At 38.4% G+C, this 21,422-nt stretch overlaps 2 pseudogenes; both read right to left on the minus strand.

Moving 5' to 3' along the window:
- Positions 1-1,839: 1,839 nt before the first annotated feature.
- Positions 1,840-7,057, minus strand: LOC121443655 (annotated as a pseudogene).
- A 7,821-nt stretch (positions 7,058-14,878) lies between these two features.
- LOC121443657 lies at positions 14,879-19,630 on the minus strand (annotated as a pseudogene).
- Between the last annotated feature and the right edge of the window lie 1,792 nt (positions 19,631-21,422).

Below are 21,422 nucleotides of genomic sequence, written 5' to 3' on the forward strand. Positions count from 1 at the left end.
TTCTGGGTTAAGAAAAATGTTTGATCAAGGAAGACCCCTTGAAATATCTCCAATGGGCATGTATGGCCCAGATCATCCAACATTTTAGAGCACTTCTGTTGCAGTTTTATCTGAGTTCTATATCCAGAACAACCTCAAGACTGCTGGCTGAGATGATCTAGCCTCATAGAATACTCCAGTCAGGACTTGACCATAATTCTAAACTTTCTATTGGTCCCTATAAGATTATCAGCACCCCTAATCAGCAGGAATTAGCCTTGAAATATATGCCCTCATTCCCTAAATATTGATTATGGATGTTTTTCGTTGTTTAGATGGATGGTTAAAAGTAGTTATGGATAATGATCAAGAAAAAATGCTAAACAAAGGAAATTAGATTCAGAATTCTTGTTTTGAAAATAAAAAAGGGAAAATGCTGTGCGATAATGCTTTTCTATACTGTAAAGATTTGTCACTCATATTAGTTTACTAAAATGCTAATTGTCCAGGAGGCAAGCATAGGTGGAATGTCCAGACCAAGAGTATTCTGGGAAGGAGAAAGGCTAGATGCAGAGGAAGCAGGATGAGAATGCCTTACTAAGAAAAGGTACCAAGCCATGTGACTAAACATAGATAATAATTACAGGTTAATTTAAGTTGTAAGAGCTAGTTCATCTAAACTAACAGGCCAGTTTATAATTATAACCTTTGCATGTTTCTTTGGAACTCAACCTCTGTGGAAACAAGTGGCAGAGAGGCTTCCATATACACCTAACTGAAAATCTTTATTCTCCAACTTACTATTCCATGTCCAATTGCCTAGACTCAACCCCAACTCTTTTGCTGTGCCCTCTTCTTGCTCTCTACTAGGGGATTAATCAGATAGAATACTGTTGAAAAAGGAGCTGCTTGTTCATCCCCGCCGTCTAGAACTGAAATAACCACACAGAAACTGTATTATTTAAAACACTGCTTGACTCATTAGCTCTAGATTCTTATTTGCTAACTCTTACAACTTAATTTAACTGTTGCGGGAGAATTGTCTATATTCTGTTAATTATGTAATAATTTATGTTATAAACGCTGATTGGTCAGTAGCCAGGCAGGAAATATAGGCGGGAAAACCAGACAGGAAGTAGAGGTGGGGCAATGAGAACAAGAGTATTCTGAGAAGGAAGCTCTTCCCCCAGTCCTTCCCAGATCATGAAAGAAGCAAGATGTGACCTGCCCCGCTGCAAAAGGTACTGAGACATGTGGCTAACATATACTAGAATAATGGGCTGGTATATGTTATAAGAGCTAATACAAAGCCTGAGCTAACGGGCCAATCAGTTCATATCTAATGTAGATTTCTCTGTGATTCTTTGGGGCTAAACAGCTGTGGGAACTGGGCAGGACAGAAACCCCATAAGCAGGGCTTCATGTTACATTTATCCCATCTCTATTAATCCGGTATCACCACAAGGTTGTGGGCTACCAACAAAATTTCAGTACATCTGTCTGGCTCCTTGCTTCTTTTTGACTCCATCTTTCTTTCACCCAGCATTCAGTTTTCCCTCCTAACTAAGTTTTGCCTTGCTATATGTCCAAAGCAGTTTTTTTTTTTTTTGAGCAGCAGACATCTCCTTTATTGGAAATACAATAGTCCCAGGGGTACTTGGGAAGAACTGGAGCTAGGAAACGGGGCTTTCCCTAATGCAGACTGCCATCCCCTGGTCCAGGGTGGGAGCCAGTCTGATCCTTGCTAACAGGGAGTCAAGGAGCCCTGGAAGAGCTGAAAAGGAATCCCTGCTGAGAGAGCAGGCCCCTGGAACTGGGGCTGGAAGGCAGTCAGTCCTCTGCAACCCCTGACCTCCTTACCCTCAGAAAAGCTGTGAGCCCGGACCTTGTCTCCAGAGGCAAGGTTCCTAGTAATATCCAGTAGAGTGCCAGGGGGCTGGGTGGACCAGAGACAAAATGACTCTGCTCCCTACGGCATGGCCAGGGGCTGGTCAGGAGGTCTTGATTCCTCAGCACTAGTCTCTGCAGCTGGGGGGAGGGGGCTCTGTGCATTGATGGGGCTTCCTCAATGGCCCACTCCATCTGCAGGTACCAAGGTTGGATGCATGAGTGTTGCATCAGGTCATTGAAGGCCTACAGACCCTCCATCACTCGCAGCACACCATACACTGCCAGGTCAGCGGGATTAGGCTTCTGGCCCCCCATGAATGGCCGATCTTTGCCCACCGCTGTCACCCAATTGGTGCCTGCCTCATAGAGGTCTGTGCGTATATCATCCTGCAGGTGGTGCCTGCTTTTGAGGCGCTTGCTGATGAGGTACATGGCCGCTGCACCCACATACTTGGCCATGGTGGCCTCCACAACCCTAAACTTTCCCTCACGGACAATGTAGTCGAAGGAAGCCAGGGCTTCGGTGGGCGTCCGGTAGACATTAGGGGAGATGAGGTGCACCAGCCAGTCATCTGCCCACTGCCGCCATTTCATCTCCTCCGTCCTAGCTTCCTTCCCGCCATACATCCGCTGGGCCTCCTTCTCATCCATCATGAGCCAGTACTTGTTGCAGAACTTGTCACCTCCTTGCCCTGGTCATACATGGCCTTCATGGGTTGGTAATAGGTGACCACCTCTTCCAGGGACCTGAAACCAGGTGGGTCTTGATAGCGCTGATGATGACGGAGGAGTCGTTCAGCTCTTGCGAGCTGTCTCCTTCCTGGGCCATCAGGATGGGAACCTTCCTGTAGGAGGAGAACTTGATCTTCTGACAGGGTTCACCTCCTCTACCTGATAGGGCAGGGAGTGAAGTCGAGGAAGGCAAGGACTTTGCTGCAGAAGGGACATGTCTTGTACTAGTACAGGGTCAACTGCAGGTGGCTGGAAAGGGACAGCTGTGCAGCCCAGCGCTCGGCACAGAGGTCCTGGGAGCACAGGCGCCACCGCATGGTGTGGTACAGCCCCAGTGCGCCGCCCAGGGCTAGTGCCCCCGCCGCCAGCAACCACAGGGCCTGGGCTCCCTGCCGCTGCTCTGGTGAAGCTGGCCCACCTCTGCACTGAGATTGGCGGCCAGGGTCGTGTGCACGACCCCTCCATCAGAGTGCACTGGCTCAAGCCAAGAACCCCTCAAATCAGTTTCTTTACATATTAATGATAACCACAGCCTAAAGAGTGAAATTCAACCTCACCTTTTCTTTTCTGTTTAAATAAAAAGGAAGGCTTTAACTTTAACATAGTAAAATTACATATAACAAAACAGGTATCAAGCAAGAACTGCAGTTACAATATTTATATCTACTTTATCTTTTATCATAATTGGCAGAACTATATCTATTTCTATCTATTTCTATCGTCTCACCTTTAGGCAAGTTCAGCAGTCATTTCTCTGTGGATCCTGCATGTTCAGTTCATCAAGTAGTCCAGGTAAGAGCAGTTTCTTGCCCAAAAGGCTAACCAACTCCATAAGGAGCCTCTTCAATGCCCATCTTCTTCTTGAAGTAATTGGTGCTGCCAGGAGCAGATGTGTCTCACCATCATGAAAAGTTCTAATTTCTTGAAACATTTAAATATCATATTCTGAAGGTCTCTGAAAGATTTGAAGAATGCCTATCCATCTGAAATATCAGCAGGACAAGCAGTTTCTCTATTAACAAATAATATTCTTGACAACTGGTCTATATACATTGCATTTTTAAATGAGCTATACAAATATAATACCTTAATCAAGAGCAGAAATATACATATAATAAAATTGACCTAAAACTTGTATCAATAGAGCAGTATCCATACAAATGCAAATCTATACAGCATTATCCTCTTTAAATATAAGCAAACATTTATAAACAATATTTGGAAATATGGGCATAACTCTTCTCCAAATTGCTTCCTACTCTTTATTGGGCAAAGTAATTTTAGGAGGTGTTCACAGCAAACTTTTGGGGATCTTGTTCCATCAAACCACATTAGCCTAGAATGAATCCACAGGTTCTCATTCTTTGTGGAAGCAAAAGAACCTCTTTTCCAAAGCAGCTTACCCTTAGACTCAAATTTTGAAGTCAAGAAACCTTTAAAATATCTATGCTGGTTTAGCTTAGCAGTCCATGCAATGAAATGTCTCTCTGTACTTAGCTTCTTCAAAATAAAAAAAAAAGTCAAAGAAAACACAATCACATACATAATCCAGACACTCTTTTTTTTATATTCCATTTTTACATGGCTTATTTTTCTTTACTCCTTTTAATCTATGACTGTCTATACTCTGTCTCTATAAAGAATTTGTCTTATTTTTTAAATAGCTTACTTCTTTTCCAAGTCTCTATAATCTTTTTCTTCTCTCTCCCAAGTCTATATAAATTTTTTCAACATACTGTGTCCCATTTAGAGGTCTTTTATGTCTGTCGAATTGTGTGTCTGTAATTATTTTCTGACCAGGACAGCTTTTTAAAATGCTAAGTGCTTCTTAAAAACTTAAGCAGCACCATTGTTAGGGGAAATACAGCTCTGCCTGCTTGCCCCATCCAGCCCAGCATGCCAGAGCTGTTTGCTGCCTCTGAGAGCCATATACGTTGCCCCAAGTATGCAGCTGTTTATGTCAAGCCATTAAGTGGTTTGTAACACACTGCTTACAAACCCCATTTAAATGTTGAATCTTAAAGAGCCAGAGATCAAGCTGGCAGCACAGCCCAGAAAACCAGCATTTCCTAGAGGCACACCTTTTTTTTTTTTCTGCTACTGCTGAATCAGTAAGATTTCTCTTAAAGGAGCCATGCTTCTGCTTGCTTCTAGCAAACAGAGCCTACCCCAAAAAATGCTGCTACCAAACCATGCTTAACTCTGTTCTCTTGTGTCTAGGATTCCTTTTTAAGCTCTCTCAGGTTTTAAGTGGGTTTTAGTTAGCCACGTTGGGCATCACTTTTTGTTGGTATGCTGCTTGCTTGTTTAATAAAGGAACTGATTTGGATCTATAGCACAGCTATAGGGGAACAGAGCTAGCTGGGGATAATTAAACTGAATGTTGGGAGAAAGGTGGTGGAAACTGAGAAAAGCCATGGAGTGGCCACTGGAGACAGATGTACTGAAACTTTGCTGGTAGGCCACGACCTCGTGGTCATGCACAGATTAATGGAGATGGGTTAAATTAAGATGTAAGAGTTAGCCAATAAGAAGTTAGAGCTAATGGGCCAAGCAGTTATTTAATTAATATAGTTTCTGAGTAATTATTTTGGGCCTGAGCAGCTGGGACCCAACAAGTGGCCTCTTCCTTACAACAGAATCCCTGCTTTCCTAATTCCTGTGGATACCCTTAGCCTCCCCCTGCCAATCCATATTTCTAAATGTCAGTGCTCAATGCCCAGACAGATTCAATCCAGAACTCCCCAGTGACCACACCTATTAGCATCTCAGAAGAATTTCCTACCAGGTACTGCACATGTACCCCAACCTCCTAAGAACTGGAAAGGGTAATAAAAATCAAGGAAAAAAACACCCATGCAAAGAAAACAAGATCTAATATCAGCAACTATAATTACATTCTTCCCAATTGCAGATATGTAGGTGCCAGTGGGAAAACACAACCAATAATAAATATGCAGGACAATATGTCTCCACTAGAGCCTAGCAGGCCTACCACAGTAGACCTTGCAAATTGCAACAAAGCTGAATCACATGAAAAAAGATCTTAAAGTAGTTTTAGAGAATTTAAGAGGTCATTAAAGATGAAATAAAGAAATCCTTTAAAGAAATCTTTTTAAATAAAAAAAAAACAGTGTAAAGAAACAGCTCGGGACCTAAAGGTATAAATAAAATCAATAAAAAAAAAACCTTAGGGAAATCTGGAACCTCAGAGGCACAGAATTGAGCTGAAGACACAGACACAAATCTATACACCTATAGAAGCCTAGATTTTGATAAAGATACCACAAATATACACTGGAAAAAGCCAGTATCATCAATAAACAGTGCTGGCAAAACTGAATGTTTGCATATAGAAGAATCCAAAAAGACCCATATTTATTACCTTGCACAAAACTCAAGTCCAAAGGATCAAAGACCACAACATAAAAGCAGATACATTGAACCTGATGAAAGAGAAAGTGTAGAATAGCCTTAAATTCATTGGCACAGGACAACTTCCTGAACAGAACAACAATAGCAAAAACACTAAGATCATGAGATATCATGAATCTGAATTGTTCTCCACAAACTTACAGCAAGGCCTCATTACTGAAGAAAACACCTATATAACCCATTGAACATGGAGAAGTCAAGTAGGTACATATAGATTCTTCTAGCATCTTGGGTATGAGAAGATACCATTCAGGCTACCTAAATATGAACATAAACACAAACACAAAGAGACACAAATTTTTTCATCTATAATGGTGTCATGCCTGCCAAATATCTGAGGGCAATGGACTCATACAGCTTGTGAGAGTATTCAACCAATATCTGATTTGATGGTGTAGGAAGTTCTTCTGTTCATGTGTTGCTTTAACTGGTTAATGAATAAAGAAACTGCTTTGGGCCTGATAGGGCAGAACTTAGGTAGGCAGAGAAGACAGAACTGAATGCTGGGAAGAAGGGCAGAGTGAGAGATGCCATCGATCTTCTGCCTGAGGTGGACGCTAGTTAGAATCTTGCTGGTAATCCACAGTCACATGGCGATACACAGATTAATAAAAATGTGTTAAATTAAGATGCAAGAATTAGACAATAAGAAACTAGAGCTAATGGCCCAAGCAGTGTTTTAATGGATACAGTTTCTGTGTTTATTTCAGGGGCTAAGCTAGAAGGGTGGCTGGGAACAACAAAGGGCCCTGCTCCTTGAAATAATTGGGGCTTCAACATGGTCAACTTACTCCACATAAAACCTGAGAGGGATTGAAAAGGAATTCTAGAAATAAAAATAGAGTTTAACACAGCTTGCTGTTTGCTTGTGGCATACCACAGAGAAATTTTCCGCAGCAGGAAAAAAGCAGTGCAGTTTTAAAATGCAGCACGAACTCTGGCTATAAAGCATTTCAATGACATTTGTGGGCCCAGGTGTTTCTGTGCCTACTAGGGTTGGGAGGAACGTGGCTGAGACCATGCCTGTGGCTCAGCACTCCCTTACTGGGCAGGGAGTGGGATCAGGTCTACTAGGCATGCACAAGCAGGAGAGCATGGCAGATTTCTGATGTCATACACAGAGATGTTTCCAGTCTGTAGAGTGCTCTGTGTGGCATATTTGGCTATAACTCAGATAACAAGGGTTTATGTGCTGCACGCTCATTCTCGGCATTGGACTGCTGAGTGTGGCTCCTGCCTAGTAGCCCTAGAGCTAACACTGGTGATGCTTCCACCATTTTAAAATTGGAGAAAGCCAGAGACAACATCCAGAGCAGCTGCAACCAAGCTGCTTAGCATTTTAAAATCTCTTCAAGACAGTAGAGAATTACACACAATACAATACAATAGGACAGATTCAGACATAAAAGACCTCTAAATGGTTCACAGTGTTGGATAAATATACATAGGCTTGGGAGAGAGAAAAAAGAGTATATATATAGTCATAAAATAAAGTTAATGATTTAAATAAGAAAGGGTAAAGTATTTAAAGAGACAGAGGACAGATAATCATAGATTAAAAGGAATAAAGAAAAATAAGCCACATAAAAGTGGAAAATTCACAGAGAGTCTGGATTCTGTACATTAATGTGTTTTCTTTGAATTTTTTGACTGTGAAAGAGCTAAGTACAGAGAATCATCTCATTATATGGGCTGCTATGTTAAACCAGCATGTATATTATATAGGTATCTTGATTTCAAAATTTGAGTCTAAGGATATGTTGCTTGGGAAATGAGGTTCTTCTTTTGTTTTCACAGAAGAATAAGATCCTGTGGATTGCTTCTACACCAATATGATTTCATGGACCAAGGCCTTCTGAAACATTGCCATGGACACCTTCAAAAGCTTACTTCATTCAACTGCTGACTGAGATGAACCCAAGACCTGATTAACAGCACCTCCAATTAGCACGAAGAAGTATGGATAAATCTATGCCCATATTCCCAAATAGTGTTTATAAATATTCTTTTACATTTAAAGGGAAATATGATATAGATATAAATAATTTTGCATTGGTATGAACCTTGCTTTATTGATGCAAATTTAAGATCAATTTTGTTATGTGTATATTTATTTCTTATCTTGTTTAAGGTATTGTGATTGTGTAGCTCATTTAAAAATGTAATGTATAATTAACAAATATAGGCTAATAGATAATCATCTATAATACTCAAGTTTGTAGTTATGTTAGTTAAATTTTCTAGATGTGCATAGATATATTTCAAATGGAGAGGCATTATTCATATCTTTAAAAGACTATAGAATATGGCATTTAAAAAGTTTTAATAACTTAGGACTTTTCATGACAGTGAGACATATCTGTTCCTGGCAGCACCAAGCTACTTCGAGAGGAAGATGGGCATCGAAGAGGCTCCTTAGCCATTTGGGCAAGAAACTGCTCTTGCCTGGACTGCTTCACTGGACATGCAGTACCCACAAAGATGACTGCTAAACTTGCCAAAAGGTGAGATGGCCCTTTGGAGTTCCTGTTTCAGGAAAGAGTCTGTGAGACATTCAGCAGGACACAGAAGAAACTGACTGAGCTAAACTGTCTTTGAAATTTCTAGCTTTATGGAAAAGTCTGCTGGAATTATGGGCCTGTAGACTCAAGAAGGATGCCCCAATGATACAGAAAAACTTTGGGTAAATGTCCAGGCAGAGTGATGTCTCTGTCAATTCTAGAGTTTTGGGAGTCGTTTATAATGCACTTCCTGTTTACTTAGGTAATATTATAACCTTCTGGAGTCTTTGATGGAGTTGAAGAATAGATAGATATAGTTATAGTTTTCCTTAGTTATGATAAAAGATAAAGTAAATATAAGTATTATAACTGTAATTCTTATTTGATACCTGTTTTTTTATATGTAATTTTATTTTAAATTTAAAGCCTTCTTTTTTGTTTAAACAGAAAAGGGGAAATCGTATAGGAGGTTCTTCTGTTCATGTGTTGCATTCATTGGTTAATGAATAAAGAAACTGCTTTGGGCCTGATAGGGCAGAACTTAGGTAGGCAGAGAAGACAGAACTGAATGCTGGGAAGAAGGGCAGAGTGAGAGATGCCATGGATCGATCTTCTGCCTGAGGCAGACACTGGTTAGAATCTTGCCAGTAATCCACAGTCACGTGGTGATACAAAAATTAATAGAAATGGGTTAAATTAAGATGTAAGAATTAGGCAATAAGAAACTAGAGCTAATGGGCCAAGCAGTATTTTAATGAATACAGTTTCTGTGTGGTTATTTCCGGTGTAAACTAGCCAGGCAGCCAGAACAAACAAGGAACCTTCTTTTCTGCAACAATTTGACTTAAGGCCCATTCCACAAGAAAGAGACCATTCCCATCATTATGTGGCTGACCAAGAACCAGAGAATAGATAACTCATAGATCTAGGGTAAAAACTAAAATCTTTTATCCAATAATAGTATTTACAATATGACACCAAATGACATCCTGTTTCATTCATAGGTCAGTGCACTGCTCAAGCATCAGAGAAGTTTTATCTTGTTGGGAACTAATACAGAGACCTACAGCTAATATTTGTAGAGAATGAGACATCTTGAAACACTCCAACCTAAATGCAATGTCTCTATCAAATCTTTCCTCAGGAATCAGGTAACTTTTGGAAGAAAATTGGGAAAGATGGTTAGAACCAAAGAGGATAGAAAGACACCAGGAAAACAAGGTCCTCTAAATTAAAATGATCAAACCTCTTTTGAACTTACAGAAATTAAGGCATCATGAACAGGGCCTGTTCTAATTCCTGTGCATATATATTTCCAGTTTCTTGCTTTCATGGGATTCCTGAGAGTGAGAACTAGTGGATCTTTGATTCTTGTGCCTTTTCTTTGGCTCTTTCCCATCTGTTCTTAGTTTGTCCAATTCAGTGTGTTAGTTTTCGTTTTACCTTATTATAATTAATTTTATTTTATTATTGTAACTTAGAAGCACATTTATTTTCTAATTAGAGGGAGAAAGTGAGTAGATGTGGACTTCAGAGGAGGTTGGGAGGAACTGGGAGAAATAGAAAGAGGGGAAACCATAATTAGGATATATTCTATGAGAATAAGTCTATTTTCAATAAATGACAAAAAGACCAGTAATTTAAAAAAATCAAATGATGATAGCAAAAACAACAAAAACAAAAATCAAAACAAAAACAAACAAGACTGCATCCTATCTATTACCAGGGGTAAAGATTAGATGCATGACAAAAGACTATGGATAAATGATCCCAGGTCAGAATGGATTTCCTAGCATTGTCATTACTTAGAATTACATCACCTCTGGTACTACTGATGTAATGAGGCTCCTGTTATTTACTTCAAGTTATATTCATTGGAAAGTTTTGAGTGCTGCTACATGATGTTCCTGAATTTAGCCTAGAAGGATCCCCCACTACCAAATGTATGGATCCTAACTGGAATGTAATAGAGTATCCTGAGTGTGCTTCAGACAAGTGTAGCAGGATGTAGCTTTATATTCCTTCTATTTCCCACACAGGAGCTATGCTCAGTAAGGTACCATTTAGTTTCTTAGGATAGTATATCGAAGAAATATGTACTTGCAGTCTAAGTAAAAGTCAGGGCAGATACTGCTTGCTCATACTATCTCACTCTGCTTATGCTATGCATCTGAGTTACATAACCAACCCAGTCCTGCAGTCCCTTACCCAAGATATGCCTCAGAGAAAGTTAATTATGTGTCCAAAAGAAATGCCACATGGTCTGTAGGATATTCAGGCTTCTACTAAAGGTCAAGAATATCTAAATTCATTATATATTTTTGTAGAGATATTTACCAGATGTCTTACTGCTGACATGTATCTCTAAGATCTGGCAATCACTATTTCTTGGGAGGCATTTCAGTTGCACAATTTGATAAAATAGAATATACTCAAAATGAGGAAAGATCAAGGACCTCACAGGCAGCATCTTCCACTCACTTCTCATGTAGAGACTCTTTAATTTCTGCTTGAGATTTCTGAAGTTAAAGAGCTCATTACATAAGTAGCATTGTGGAATAAGATATGGGTATATGAATTCACATGTGGTGGTACATACCTTACACCCCAGGATCCAAGAGACAGAAGCAAATGTATTTCTATATGTTCATGGATAGCCCGGGATACAGGATGAGTTTTTGGCTAACAAGGTTCATAGCAAGAACTTGCCTCACAAAACAAAACTTATCTAAAAGAGACTATATAGAAAACTAACAAACAAAGATCATAGCATGTGTGCTTGTGAGAGAGCTCAATGGGTGAAGATTTTTGCTATAAAGCCTAATGAGGTATGTGGGTTGAATCGCTGAGACGCACATGGTATAAGGAGAGTAAGACTCCTGAAAGTTGTCTTCTGACTTCTATATATGTGCTATGGTATGCACATGTACACACAAACACACACATACATTAAATAAAAGTAAATATATAGTTATCTGCTGTGACAAGGATTTCATATATGAAGAGTCAGAACTTGACAATATACATTTGGAGCACAGAAATCCCTGTTGTATTTGTAGGTGCCTACCAATGATCATCCATAGTATGAAGGTCTAAGAGTTTCAAGAAATTTGGTGAAATTAGCATGAATGAAAAAGGGCTGGTGATTTGGCCAGTGTTCATGATGACATCCACACTTTATTAGTCACTTTTCTCCTTATTGTGAGAGAATAGCTGAAAAACCAAGGGAGATTTTTTTTTTAAATTTTGTTTCCCTTGATATCAGTTCGTTATGGCAGGGGATCAAATGACTCATCTTTTCCCACTAGAAAAATGTCCACATATATCTTGTCTCAGAATCCATAAACAAACACACAACATACCAAATATTGTAAATTTTCTGGTTCCCTGGTATTTTTCAGGTAGCACAAATAGTTTTTTACAGCATGCCCATATAAGACTAAACTGTAATCTCTCATAGAACAAAATTTTCTGTTATATTAAATAAAAGCCATGGAATAAAGATCTGTATTTAAGGGTGAAGTGATACATATTTCCATTTCAAGGAGTGCAATTGTTGAAATGCTGGTAGGAAAAATCTTTATATGACCATGAAAATTTACATTCTTGTAAAACTTTTTATTTAAAGAGATCTAAAGGCTTGGGGAAGGAGGATCAGTAATGGATAACTTCTATGCACACAAATTATTTAACCATATTGTGTGCACAAATGCAGGCATATTTCCCAGTGAGGATTAAGACAATTTAAAGAAATTAAGGCTTATCTACTTCCATAGCCTTAAATAGCTCATTTAGTTCAGATCAGAAAATACAATCATTTTGTCCAGATACATTCAAAGGATGTTAAGTATCAGCCACTTTTGACTTCATTGCAATGATCATAAGAGATAATCAGAGATCACAGAGTTTCTTTAAGCCTATAGTTCACAAGCCTAGAGAAGCCAAAAAACAAGGTGAAACCGAAGAAAAACATATATAGATCCTCCTGGAAATTGGAAGTCAACAAGAATATTGGGGGAAAGCTGGGAGCATGGGGGTGGGGGTAAGGATGGGGGTGAGGTTGTGGGAAGAGGAGAGGGGAAGAGGGAAGGGAGAAGGGTAAGCCTGGTGAGAGCTTGAGGAAGTGGGAGATGGAGGAAGGGCGGATATAGGAGCAGGGAAGAAGATATCTACATTAAGGGAGCCATTTTAGGGGTGACAAGAGACTTGGCTCTTGAGGGGAACCCAGTTGTCCACGGAGATGTCCCCAGCTGGGTCCTTGAGAAGCAGAGAAGAGGGTGCCTGAACTGGCCTTGCCCCACTATCACACTGATGATTATCTCAAATATCACCATAGAGTCTTCGTCCAGCAACAGATGGGGATAGAGACAGAGACCCTCATCAAAGCAAAGGACTGAGTTCCCAAGGTTCAGTTGAGGGGAAGAGGAGGGAGAAGACGAGCAAGGAAGTCAGGACCGTGATGGGTTGGTCCACCAACTGAGACAGTGTGCCTGTTCTAATGGGGGCTCACCAAATCCAGCTGGACTGGGACTGAATGAGTATGTGATCAAACCGGACTCTCTGAATGTGGCTGACAATGAAGGCTGATTGAGAAGGCATTGATAAAGGCACCGGGACTTGTTTTTATGGCTTGTTCTGGCTTTTTGGGATCCTAGTCTATATGGATGCAGAGCTTCCTAGGCCTGGATGTAGGGTTCCCTGCCCTCTCTCAAGCAGGGAGGGGGAGGGAAGAGGGTGAGTAGAGGAGTGGGACGGGATTGGGAGGAGGAGAGGAAGTATAAATTTTTGAATGGAATAATACAAAATGCAAAATATATAATTTAAAAATAAATATATAAATCATTAGTCATTGAAATCTCGGGTAAGATGGAAAATGAAATGATTTTTCTATTTGAGTCTACCAATGAGCACAGTCAAAGAAACTGCATTCTAAATAATGATAAAGATAAATAGCAATAGGAACCAAGGCAAAGGAGACAGAAAATCTCAGAAACATGGAAAAGCAGAAAGGCAGGCTAGAGAGAAGCAGAAAGCAGGCCATTAGTAGAATGCAAGCTCCCTGTGAAGAAGGGGACTACAAGACATCATGTACAAAATCCTGCAGGGCATCAGGAAAACCCAGTGACAAAATATTGGTTGTCCTAGCCACCATATAAACCCATGGCTTTTCCAGGCCTTACATTTAGCACATGCAATTAATTAGCATGGTGGGAATTCTTCTTGCACTGAATGTTTACATTGGAAAATACCACATGGATATTTCCCACATCTGGAGAGCATTATAAATAGTGGAAAGCTTGAAAGAGAGCTTAATCTTTGACTATAAGTCACTCTGGGTACCTTAGGATATATAAAATAATCATAAAAAGTACTAGTCAGAGAATTTGAGAATACTCTTGTCAAGATATCTGTGTGGAAGACGACATAAAATTCATTCATTGAGATTGGAAGGCTCTGGTATAAGCCCAATGAAGGATTTACACCGTGGGTAATTTTTTTTTGTAAAGTACACTGGTATTTCTGACCTATATCATCTGTGGTAAAGGGACTTCACACTTTTAGATTTAGTTGGGATAAGGCTTGATAACCTAGAGCCAAAGTTCAGTAGATTGATTTTGTCTGTTTGTTTTGATTCATGTATTTAACTATTTATTTTACTGAAATTCTCACTTGGAAGAGTAAAAAAAGTGATTCTTTTACTTTCATAACTCTACAAAACATTTAAGAATAAGTCTTGGGAAGGACATTTGGTTTGCTAAGGGTGCACAGACTGAGACTCTCTACAACTAGTACAACCATGTTTAACTCAAAAGTACAAAGCTCATTGGCAGAAACTGTAGTTACTAGTGTTCAGGGCAGTTAAGAATTTTTAATGAATGCTGACTTGTCCCTAACATCATAATTTTGCTTGAGCATGAGTCTTAGCTTGCATACTTGTTTAGTGGGAACAGACAGAAATCATACTAGATTCATGTTATGTCCTGTTATCTTTCATTATTATTATTATTGCACCCCTGACCTGTTCTTGTATAATAGGACCTGGAAAAAAATTTCTAAATCAAAAAACTCCAGGAGGCAGAATTTTGCAATTTCATGTTCTTCTTTCCTTTCTTTTGCTTGCTTTATAGCCTACATTTGCTGAGTTTAGTTTTTATTTCATTAGTTTTTCATTTTTAGGGATTTAAAAATATTTTTATTCAAAAACACAAAGCAAATTATTTTTAGGTATGGACATTGATGGCAGTAAACAATTGTTATTTTCAATTGAAACCAGTAACTGATTATTACAGTGATCAGTGAACCTTTACTTCAGCAATTTTCTTTGAGTGACTTCTCTGAAATTATTGGTGAGGAATCTGGCATGAGCTTCCAGTCATAACTAAATGATAAGGGCAAAATAATATTTTAGGAGTTAAAAATGCCACCCTTATACCCTCTTCCATTTCACACATTGCTAAAATTCCAGGAACCTTCTCTTCTGCAGATATTTCTGTCACTCTCACTTCCACTATACATATCAGTCTGGCTGTCCTAGCAACATCCACTAAAGTAGTTCTTCCAAACACTGTGAAATCAATGATTCCTGTTTCCACCATGTGCACACAATCTCCAAGCACATCATCATAACCAACTTCTGAAGAATTCTGCAGAATTTTCTCAACTATCAAAGATCCTACATTCTTGGCAATAGTAGCAGCAAAAAATTGAGTACAGTTTCAATAATTTCTATACCTACTTTATTACCTTCATTAGAAGGTTTTAATGAATCCAAGACTGGGATTCACCAAATCAAACACTCCCCTCCTAGAACAATGCCTTTTTCAAGAGATTCTTTGTAGAATTGAGGACATTTATGACTCTGTCTTCTCTTTAATGTCAGCATCACTTTTTGCTCCAGTCTTAAGCACAGCTTCTCCATCTGAAGGTTGGTTAAACCTGGTTGTTTCTCATTCAGCTTTTCTTTTTCTTGTTCACTAGTTGTCATGTATACCTGCTCAGTGATTGCTTGAATATGTTTATCAATTTCAATTTCCTTTCAAAAGCATGACATTATCTTTGTTCATGCTAATGACATCTTCTACTTTTGCTAAGTCATGAGATTGAACATCTTCAAGAGTTAGATTCAACCCCTCTTCTCCAAGTAGAGCACTATCAATAGGTTCTTCTTATTCTCCCCACTCCCTAGATCTTTGGTTGCCACCACCTAAAGACCGACTTTTAGCCTATTTGAAACCAGTGTACTTAGAGTTTCTCTATTAACAGCTTCAGAGATTATAACCTAGGTCTTTCAGTGAGGTCTGGCAATTTCAAAAGTAGGTACAATGGAGTGAGCACTAGAATTTTTCTTTTCACTCTACAGAACATAGGAATCACATTTTTAAACTTTTGACATGTTAATAAAATATGGGGAAATGTATCCTCTCCCAAACCTCATTCCTTCAATAATTTATAATTCATCATCCAAGGGTTTTCCTTTCTTCATTGTGATGATACCTTTTCTTCCAACCTTATTCACTGCATCAGACACACAATGTCTTTGTCTTCATTTACAAAACTCTTAGCAACCTGAATGGTTTCTTCAGGGGTTGCTATGGGTTTAGACTCTTTTGTAAGTTCAGCAATCACAGTAACTACAGTCAGCATCACACTTCTCCCATTCCTGCTAGGCTAGTAATTTGCTGCTCTCCTCAAAGCTGTCCTTGGCAATAGAACATAACAAAAACAGTAGCAGTGATGTTGCCATGCATAGCCTCTACATTTGTGTTACTGGCAACAGCTTTAACAGGTTTCATTCTCAGATTTTTATATTTACTCATTAAATCAATTGATTTTGTAACAGTCACTTCATCTTTTGTTACTTTGGGGCTTCCCCAACTCTGTTCATTAATCTGTTGTTCTTTTGGTCCCATTGTAACAGCTACAACATCCATTTACAGGTCTGCTCCTCGAAGTATTAAGGCTTAGGTGTCCATGCCAAATTTTACATCTTTGGCATAGATTCAAGTGAGATGAGGATCCAGTGCCTAGGGCACTGGTCTTATGTTGAAAAGACTATTTGGTAATTAAAGAATTTTGAGGGTTGTGGGTGAGTGGTGGGAGTGTAAACTCGAAGATGCAGGCTGTGGCTTGTTAGTGAGGGCGTCAGTAGATTATTTTTGATACAGTGATTGTTATACAAACCAGGTTGACCTCTAATTCACAATTACCCTGCCTCCATTTTAGATCTGCAGTACTGCAGTAGAAAGAAACAAACAAAGCAAAGAGGGTGGAAAAAAAATTCGAGCTGGGTAGTGGTGGCTCATGCCTTTTATCCCAGCACTCAGGAAGCAGAGGCAGGTGAATGTCTGTGAGTTTGAGGCCAGCCTAGTCTATGAGAGCTAGTTCTAGGAGAGGCTCCAATGCAACACGAAGAAACCCTGTCTCACAAACCAAAAAAAAAAAAAAAAAGAAGAAGAGGTTTATATTCTGATGATGATGATTCTCTCTCTCTCTCTGTCTTTCTGTCTCTCTCTGTCTCTCTTTCTCTGTCTATCTCTCTCTCTTTCTTATTCCTTCCTTAGTTTCTTTTTCTTGTTTGTTTTTCCTAGGAAGAATTTCTTTGTGTAGCCTTGACTGTCCTGGAACTTACTTTGTAAACCAGGCTGGCTTTGAAATGTGCCTGCCTCTGCCTATCCAGTGTTGAGATTAATGATGTGTGCCACTATGCCTGACTGATAATTTATTTCTTGTTTTATTATCTAAGTTTTCTTTGTTCACTTACTTATTTGTATGTTTATTTATTTACTTACTTATTAATTAACTAATTAATTTTTGTTTCTCTTTGACAAACTATTACATAAGCCAGGTTGGCCTTTATTCACGATTCACCTGCCTCTGCTTTTGATCTTCTCAGATTACAAACAATATTTCTTAGATTAAAACTTCAATAATTCAAGGAAAATATTAAGCTGCAAAGTTCAAAAAGAATTATAAATCAAGCAGAAGTAAGACTACCAGCATTTAACATAATGCTGACAAATTATTATCATCAAACAGTTAGTCTGAAAATACAAATGAATTATGCCTAGAACAAGGATTACCTTGAGATAACATTAAGAGATCAAGCTTAAGAACAAAGTAGTTAGTTGAATGTGCACATTAATTATACTGAAAGTATGATGCCGGAGCTCCTTTTGCTCCTTCAGCCAATATCCTTTGAGATACCAGCCCACTCACTGGGGCATGGTCTCTTTTGCTTTTAAAAAGCAGAAGCAGCCCTCCTCTTGCTCTCTTGCTTTGGACTCCGGACTCTGGTTCCAGCGACTAGACTCCGTTCCTGGCTGTTGTCTAGGACAGCGTTCTGTAAGTTTTTCTGCCTCAAATAAATAACCCTTTTATCAATAATAATTCCAAACTGGTGTGGGATTGTTTCATGCATTATAAGTATAGAAAAATTATTAAGAGAAATAATTGGAAACAATAATTTCTGAGAAAACTATGAACATCAAGGTACTGGAACCATTTACAATGCCAAATAGACAGTACCCAGAAAGAATTTCTCTACATCATATTTCATTTAAACTGCCCAAATAGAGAAAAACAGAATGTTGATAGCTGTCAGAGTGACATGTAATTTCAGTTATGAACACAAACTGTAATAACTTTTGATTTCTAGACAGAAAGTATAAAATCTTGGGAAATTTTATAGTGGTATGTCTATGTATTGAAAGAATACAGCTGCTACCCTGATTTATTATTTCCTCCAAAGTTAGCACCCAAAAATCAAATGAAAAATAACAATCTCCCAAGATAAGCATAAACTAAAGCAATTCATAACCAGTAGGACAATATTACAAAAAACACTTAGAGGAACTTCATGGACAGATTGATAAGGAAAATATCAATCTTATGTGAATATTAGATAGAGAAGGCGAATTAAGAAACATTCAAACATTATTTAATAGTTTTCAAACTTTAATAAGAATGAAATAATACTGTATATTTAAAATCAATATGGTGGCTTTTTCAGAAAACTGGGACTCAATCTACAGGACTCAGCTATACCACTCTTGGGCATATGCAGAAAGGATGCGCAATCATACCACAAGGACACTTGTATAACTATGTTTATAGTAGCTTTCTTTGTAAAACCCAGAACCTGGAAACAACTTAGATGTCCCTCAACAGAATAATGGATAAAGAAATGTGGTACATTTACACAATGGAGTGTCACTCAGCTGTTAAAAGCAATGTCATCATGAAATTTACAGGCAAATGGATGGAACTAGACAAGAGATTTCTGAGTTAGGTAACACAGACAAAGAAAGCCAAGTATGTACTCAGTTAAAAGTAGATATTAGCTATAAAGTAGAGGATAACCATGTTACAAATCTACAGATCCAGAGAATGTAAATAACAAGAGGGCTCAAGGGGGGATGCATGAATCTCACTGTGAAGTGCAAATTAAAAAGATTTCATGAGTGGACTGAAGGCAGGTGGTGATAGGAACATGAAGGATCAGGTTGAAGGGGTAGAGGTATGGAGGGCGAGAATACTGAAAATGACTACTGGAAGTGAGGGGTGGTCAACTCATGGTCAGGTGCAAGGGAATCTCTCAGGAATCTACAAAGAAGAGCCTAGCTTAGACAACTAGCAATAACTGATAAATAGCCTGAACTAGCCAGCTCCTGTGACCAGATTAGTGCCTAACCCAAAAGTCATCAGAGAGACTTCATCTAGCAACTTAGGAAAACAGATGCAGACCCACAATCAAACATTACAAGGAACTCAGGATATTCTGAAGAGGGGGGAGGGATAAAGGATTGTAGGAGCCAGAGGGGTCAAGGACACCATAAGAAAACCCACAGAATCAACTAACCTGGACTCACACGGGCTCGCAGAGTCTGAAGCAACAACTAGAGTGCCTATAAGGGACGAACCTAAACCCTTTGCATATGTTACAGCTGTGTAGATTGGTCTTCTTGTGGGACTCCTAACAGTGGGATCAGGAGTTGTTTCCAACTCTTTTATTGGTTTTGGGACCCTAGTCCTCATACTGAGTCACCTACTGAGCCTTAATATATGCTTACTCTTAGTGCAACTTGATATACCATGTTTTGTTGATGTCCATGGCAGTTCTGCCCTTTCCTGAACAGAAATGGAGGAGTAGTGGATTAAAGGGTGTGAATAGAAGTGGAAGAACTGGGGGGAGAGGAGGCATTGGAAACTGCAGTCAGGATATAAAATAAACAAACTAAATAATTAAATACATACATACATAAATAAATAAGAGAAAAGGAAAACATAGGGGTGGAGGAAACAAAAATTAGTAGATGGATTGAAATAACCTTGAGGGTAAATGGCATTAATTCTCTCATCCAAGGACACATACTGACTGATAAGAAATAAAACCGTGGTTTCTGCGTGAAACTCAACTTATCTACAAAGTTGTATAAAAACCAAAAATGGAAAACTGGAAACAAATATTCAAACAAAAGGAATCAGAATGAAAGTCAAATTAGTGATGGTCTTACCTGAAAAAGAAGACTTCAAATCAAACCTAGTAAAAAAATGTAGTCAGAATAACTAAAGTTGTTTATAAAAAGGTGACAATTTACTAAAAGGGCACAATGGATTTAAATATATCAGGAATGAATGTTGGTCTCTTCAATTTCATGAAAGTAACACTATTCTTCATAAAGGGACATATATATTCCAATACAAATGTTCTGGCTCATGTCAAGATGTAATTTTCATCAATAGACAGTCCATCCATATATACACTCAGAAAAGAAACAAAGTTTAGCTGTGCTATAGATCAATTAAACTAAAAAAATTACATTGTAAAGCTAAAAAAATAATATACTTTCTTAACAGCTCATGGAGCTTTCTCCAAAGCAGAATACAAAACATTTTTTATATTTTATTGTTTCAGAATTTCATGCATACATATTCTGTACAGCAAAGGACACCTTCACTTGAGTGAAAATGCAATCCACAGAATAGAAAAAAAACTTTACTATTATACATTTGACAGAGGGCTTGTCTCTAGGATATACAAAAAAATTCAAAAAAACTGAACGCCAAAAAACAAAACAAAACAACAACAACAATAAACCAAAACCAAGCAACTTAATAAGTTTGGGGCACAGAAATAAGCAGAGTTATGATAAAAAGAAATATAAATAAATATTGATAAAAGTACATCACTAAACTAAAAAGGCATGAATCTTGTTTGTATAAATGATTTAATATCAATAATGGAATGCTGTAACAACATATTATCAGTATGGCAAGGTGATAAATGAACAGACATGAAGAGTCTTCCCAAAGAATTTCCAGTAACAAACTGAAAGGAATTTTATAATTAAGAAATTAATATCTTGTACTCCTCAAGATATAAATAAATAAAAGTAATTTATGACATTATGACAAAAATAACACATATTAAGTACTTTACAAAAGATTGTCTGATGTGGGACAATTGTCTATATTCTGTCAATTATGTTTTAAATAAACACTGATTGACAGGTGTTCAGGCAGGAAGTATAGGTGGGACAACCAGCCAGGAAGTAGAGGTGGATCAGTGAGAACAGGATAACTCTGAGAAGAGTTCCCTCTGCAGTCCTGTCCAGACAAAGAAGAAGCGAGACGTGACCCACTGAAAAAGGTACTGAGTCTTGTGGTTAACACAGATAAGAATAGTAAGCTAATGTAAGTTATAAGAGTTATTAAGAAGCCAGAGCTAATGGGCAAATCAGTTTATGATTAATGTAGACCTATGTGTGATTTCTTTGGGGCTTAATGACTATGGAAACTGGGCAAGACAAAAACTCAGACAGCAATAGCCTGTAAAGTGCAACTACTTTTAAGAAACTTTTACATGAACATTATTGTTCTCATAAG

Source organism: Microtus oregoni, unplaced genomic scaffold, assembly GCF_018167655.1.
Source record: "Microtus oregoni isolate MIOR12 unplaced genomic scaffold, Mior012 000111F_ref0000342, whole genome shotgun sequence".
Taxonomy (NCBI): Eukaryota; Metazoa; Chordata; class Mammalia; order Rodentia; family Cricetidae; genus Microtus; species Microtus oregoni.